At 39.4% G+C, this 6000-nt stretch overlaps 1 pseudogene across 1 annotated transcript; it reads left to right on the top strand.

Moving 5' to 3' along the window:
• Nucleotides 1–2459: 2459 nt before the first annotated feature.
• LOC308649408 (protein dpy-30 homolog) lies at nt 2460–2791 on the top strand (annotated as a pseudogene). The gene has a single exon. The product of its transcript is annotated as a protein dpy-30 homolog (transcript).
• Nucleotides 2792–6000: the final 3209 nt, after the last annotated feature.

The raw sequence follows: 6000 nt of genomic DNA, 5'->3' as shown, positions 1-6000 counted from the left end.
TCGCCAGTTATAGATGGACTAGTGAAGCCGGATGTGTCGGTTTGGACAGTCAAGAAAAAAGGCCTAAAAAGTTCAAAACTTGGGGCTGGGGTTGTGGCTCAGTGGCAGAGAGCTTGCCTGGCATGCACGAGGCACTGGATTCCATCTTCAGCACTACATAAATGTAAAATAACGATATTGTGTCCACCTAAAACTAAACAAATAAATATTAAAAAAAAGTTCAAAACTTATTGTTACTGGGAAGGGATGAAAGTTCAGAACTCAACCAAAGTTCACTGCTTATCTTCTTCCTCTGGGACCCAGAGCTTCACTGTTTGTTTTTCTCCTTCCAGGACTCACCAGCAATGGGAAAGGGTAAAAGTCCAGGGCCTAGCATTTCAGTATCCACCCTTCAGGACCCATTGTTGTTGGGAAGTGATGAATGTTTGCTTTTGATGGAGATGCTGGGGATCAAATGCAGAAAAGAATGAAAGTTTGCTTTTTTTCTCCTCAGGGCCCATTGTTACTGGGAAAGGATTAATGTTTGACTTCTTCCTCTCTCTTCCTTCATGTCAGACGGTTTGGGGAAGTTGTCATTTCCCTGTCCTGGGGGTTGTCATTTTCCATGTCCTTCACTAAGAAATCACTATCATACATTCATTCATAAAAATATTGACATTTAATTCTTCAGTGTTTTTATGTTTCTTAGTTTTTGTTTGTTATTTTTGTTGCTCTTGTTTGTTTTTATTTTATTAAACCCAGGGCCTCACACATGCTGGGCAAGTGCTCTACCACTGAGATACATCCCCAGCTCTTTTTAAAATTTAATTTTGAAACAGACTCTCCCTAAATTGTCCAGGTTGGCCTTGAACTTTTGATCCTTTTGTCTCCAGAGTAGCTGGCACCACAGGCATGTGCCACTGTACCCAGTTCATTCTCTAGGCTTTTAAGTTTTGCCTTTTGACATTTATAACTTTAATCCACTTGCTCTTCTGTTTTCCTTTAAAGCATGCAATAGAAAATCACCCTTACTTTTGCATATAGATGACCATTGTCCTTGCACTATCTATTGAAAAATTCATCTCTTCTCCCACTATCTGCAGTGCTCCCTCTGACGTATATCAAGTTTTGTATGTTGTCTATTGCTGCTCAACAAATTACCCCAAAATTTAGTAGCTGAAAATAACACATATTATCTCACAGACCAGATAGAAAGGTCTAACTGGGGTGTCTTTCAAGGACAAAATTAAGGGGCCAACAGAAGCAACAGTCTTCTCGAAGTTCTCTTGGGGAGGACCCATTTCCAAGTTAACTGGTGACTGCTGGCAGGACTGTCCTCACTGGCCATGGACTAGAGACATCAGTCCCTGCCACAGGATCTCTCCACAGCATTGCTCACAAAGTGGTCACTTGCTTATCCTTTGGGTGATATAACAGAAAAACAAAGAGAGCACCTAACACAAGAATCACAACCTTTTAAAATCTCAGAAGTGACATACCATCTCTTTTGTCATATTATTCTATATATTAAGTGAGTCACTAAATCCCATTCATACTCAAGCGGAGGGAATTAAACAAAAGCCTGAATATCAAGAGGTGAAGATTCTCAGCTGTCTACTATAATTTCCATGTATTTGGCTATAACAGTGTCCTTACCATACTGTCTTAATTACTATTTATACTAACTCTTGTTATCTGGTACTGTGTGTTTCCCTACTTAATTATTCTTCAGTACGCCTTGCCTAGTTTGAACTTTAAAAATAGAATCTAGACCAGATTATTTCAGTTTAATGAAAAATTCTTTCAGGATGTTTATTGTAATTGTATTACATTAATGGATTAATTTGTAAATTGATATTTATGATATGGACTCTTCCTGTCCATTTATATGTGTTATCCCTCACATATTCTGAGAAGGTCACTAAAGGAGTTAGAGGGGAAAAAATTTGAGGTGTTTTTTCAATAATTGGGTGGTAATGCACAGTGTATGGAGGGTTTGTGTATTGCCTCAATTCCTGAGACTAATAGATTCCAGGCCTATCTCCATGTTGAAGTTCTTTAGTCCTACTCCACTGAGTTTTGATGAAATACACCCAGTAATTTAATAGTAGGCATGCACCAAATTTCTGTTGAAGTTCTTATCCTGCCCATCTTTTTGCCGTGGACAGTTTCAGCCAGTCAGTCTTAATCCAGGCTGCCAATAACAGTTCCTTCATCACAGAAGTAAGCACAGGGCCTCAGCCAGATCAATCCTGCTCCTTCTTGGATGTTATTAAACTGGAATTCAGGGAAGAGGTTCACTTTCTCTCCCACTGAGAGGCTGCGAGTTGCCTGATTTGTGGAGATAGTGTGTCTTGAAAAAAATGAAGTTGAGAGTCATGCAGCATTCGACATTCATCACTTAGGGCTGGAGTGGTTCGTGCTGGTAGTTGGTGGTGCGGTGCAGACCTTTTAGGAACCAACAGCTTGAGCTCTTTGCAGGGTCCACCATGGAGCCAGAGCAGATGCTGGAAGGACAGATGCAGGTTGCAGAAAACCCTCACTCTGAGTATGGTCTGACCGACAATGTTGAGATGATAGTAGGAAACGAGAAGATGAAGGCAGAAAAGTCATCAAAACAGAAGGTGGATTTACAGTCTTTGCCAACTCTCTAACTCGTGCCTACCTGGATCAGACGGTTGTGCCTATCTTATTACAGCGACTTGCTGTGCTTGCAAAGGAAAGACCACCAAATACTATTGAATTTCTAGCATCCTATCTTTTAAAAAACAAACTTATTGGGAAGAGCAGAAAAATATGGTTGCTACTGTAGATTTGACATGATTAAGAGGCAGCTTTAATTGCCATGATTTTCCCCCCTCTTTTGGAAGTATAAGAATCTTCAGGACAACAGAATTTATTTCCAGAGTTATGGAAGAAAACATATGTCCCTTATTTTGATTTAATCACCATACTTATTTAATGAGTGCATTCTGTGCAATGTTTTCTCAGATTGTCTTTAACTTTGTTTAAAAAATGACCTTCAAAATAAACTGTCATAATGCAAAAAAAAATGAAGTTGAGATGCAGAAAGAAGATGAGAAATGAAAATATGTTGGTGGCAGTCAGGTGACTAGTGTCATATGCATCGCTGCCCTTCTTAATTTTGGTTATGTAAGCCAATAAATTCCCATTTTGCCCAGCCCCTTGCAACCAAAATCTTGACATCCATCTATATTCTTACATATTTACATAGATCCTCTTATTCATATAAAATCTGTCAAAGCTTATTCTTCATTCACCTATTGCTATAAAGCCCTTTTTCTGCATTACATTTATACCAATTGTTACCATTTAGTCTTTTAGTAAGTGGAAATACTTATTGAACATCTATTATGAGCCAAAGTATGGAAGACAAGGCGAAGACTAAGGCTTCCAGTGAGCACAATCAATATATATGTCTTAGCTGGGAGTGATGGCTAGCAGATGTAACTCCAACTGCTTGGGAGGCTAAGAAGAGAGAATTCCTTGAGCCCAGTATTTGGAGGCAAGCCTGGGCAACATGGAGAGACCTGTCTCAAAAAAGAAGAAAAAAATACATTATATATATATGTGTTAGCAAAATTAATGTAAAAAGCATTGCAGGTTATGGAAATTTGGATTAAAAGAAGGTGTGGGGAAGTTTAAAACTTATTCTTTTTTTTCTAAAGTTTCTATCATTGAAATCTATGAAATAAATTGACAATAGATTAATAGGAAAAAGAACATGTATGTTTATTAATGTTCACAGAAAAATCTTAGCATGGGAGTCACACACAAAATATGAGTCTCCAAGAAAAGCTTGGAAATTTAAGTTTTTAAGATAAAAACAAAGAAATGGGGAATAGGGACATGGGTTCTGGTGGGAAGTAAAGAGGTGACAAAGTATGAAAAGCGGAGGGGAGGAGATACACAGGGAACAAGGGCTGTCTTGCTATGTAGAAGTCTGCCAGCAATAGCCACCTATTAGAAATTTGTATCTGGGCTGATGTCAGACTCCAGTCTCTGACTGTCAAAAGATCTTTCTATGTAGAAAAGGGGGTATCAGTAGACAATCGTGTTCGTCTGCTGACAGTTTGTCATTAATTTAGATTTTCTTTACTGACATAATTTCTCCTATGAAAGGGGAGCCTTTCAAAGCCATGCCTGTATTCCAGAGGTATACAGTTTCTCTGACATACTCAAAATATGCCAAACAAATATATTTCAGGGTCTTGTTGTAGGGGACAGATGGGGTAGGGCACCAAAGATAGCAGGAAACAGTTTTATTTGGCTGCAGCCAGGTTCAGAGGGTACAGCTTTTGCTGTAACCAATTAATCCCTGAATCTGGAGTTCAGATAGTTTCAAAATTTTATACCCAGCATTGAGGAGAGGGGCTCAGAAGTTCACAGACTGCAGAAATTCACATAAAAGCAGCATTTTCTTTCACTGTTCTGGGCAAGTGGTTAGATGCAGGGCAGGCTGAACGAATGTTAGCTGCAGGATAACCTGGGCACTCAAACCCTCCTCTGTCTTGTTCTCAAGGACCAACACTCAAACCTGCCCCCCTCCCCTCCAAAGGCTGAACACTTAACCCCCCTTATGCCAACAAGGCAGCTTGTAAAGCCAAAGACCCTATTAGATTTAGGCAGCACAGTAGAAGGACTATAAAAACTTTCTCCTGCTGGGCTCTTTCTCTCTCTCTCTCTCTCTCTCTCCTCTTCTTTCTCACTGCTGCAATAAAGATCTATTGGTCCCTCCAAGAGTGTTGTGGTCATTTTCCTTTCACAAGTTAACCCTTCAAGGAGAACACCTGAGGAGGGGACAGCTTCTTCTCCCTTTTCTCTCCTCCCTCTGCCAGCTACTACCATGGAGCCCAACTGGAAACTTCTTGAAATGTAGATAGCTCTGTGAAGCTCCAGCTCAAGGCCAGAGGCCTCGTAAAAATAGAGCAACAAATAGGAACACATTGAGCTCTTGTACAGACTCTTTTTTTTTTTTTAAAGAGAGAGTGAGAGAGGAGAGAGAGTGAGAGAGAGAGAATTTTTAATATTTATTTTTTAGTTCTCGGCAAACACAACATCTTTGTTGGTATGTGGTGCTGAGGATTGAACCCTGGCCGCACGCATGCCGGGCGAGCGTGCTACCGCTTGAGCCACATCCCCAGCCCCTTGTACAGACTCTTTTGCTGGTAGTCTTAAAATCTATTATGGTAAAGATTTCTGGAGAAGCTTAATTAAGATTTTCTTTGGAGGAGGGGGTGCCACTACAGTCCCACATAGTCAAATCATGACTCCTCTATCTTATTTAATTCTCATCAAATCCTTCAAGATATAACAGGAGTCTAATAATACTTAAAATATAAATCTTGCTGTTCAACCACTGACAGCTTATTTTAAAACTGACACCCCAATACACACCTTTTCTCCTCCCTTTCCCCCTCCCTAGCCTCTGGGGAAGCTAGACATTCTTTTCTTCAGCCAAGTTATAGCTTACTGTCCACAGGAATGAAGAAATCCTGAGTTGGGAGTTGGCACCAACAAATCTACAAAACTGCTTTCTCACATACTTTATATATAAAGATATGAAAAATTGTGCACTGTATGTGTAATAAGAATTGTAATGCATTCCGCTGTCGTGTATTCAAAAAAATAAAATCAATTAAAAAAAAAAAACTGCTCTCTCAAAGCTACCTCTTGGATGTGAATTGACTCCTGGCACAAGTGGAGTTTGGCATTTGTACCCCCTATTTAAAAGCTCATGGCTTTCAGTATCAGCTTATTACAAGCTTCTAGAACTAAAATAGAATGGGACCAAAACTTGAACATGGGTTTTTCCACTAAACCAGAGTTTTTTACTTATCCTGGTCTGCTTAAATTGAGAAAATAAACTGATAATCTCTACAATTTAAAAAGAATAACTCCCAATTCTCACTTTACATCAGATCCCTATTTTCTATAAAATTGCCGCCCTGACGTAGAGAGGGTTACCCAACTTTCATAACTAAACAGAAGCAAAATTAG

Source organism: Spermophilus citellus, assembly GCF_964194105.1.
Source record: "Spermophilus citellus genome assembly, chromosome: 5".
NCBI lineage: Eukaryota > Metazoa > Chordata > Mammalia > Rodentia > Sciuridae > Spermophilus > Spermophilus citellus.
Note: the sequence above shows the minus strand (reverse complement) of the source record. Positions and strands in the feature narration are given on the sequence as shown.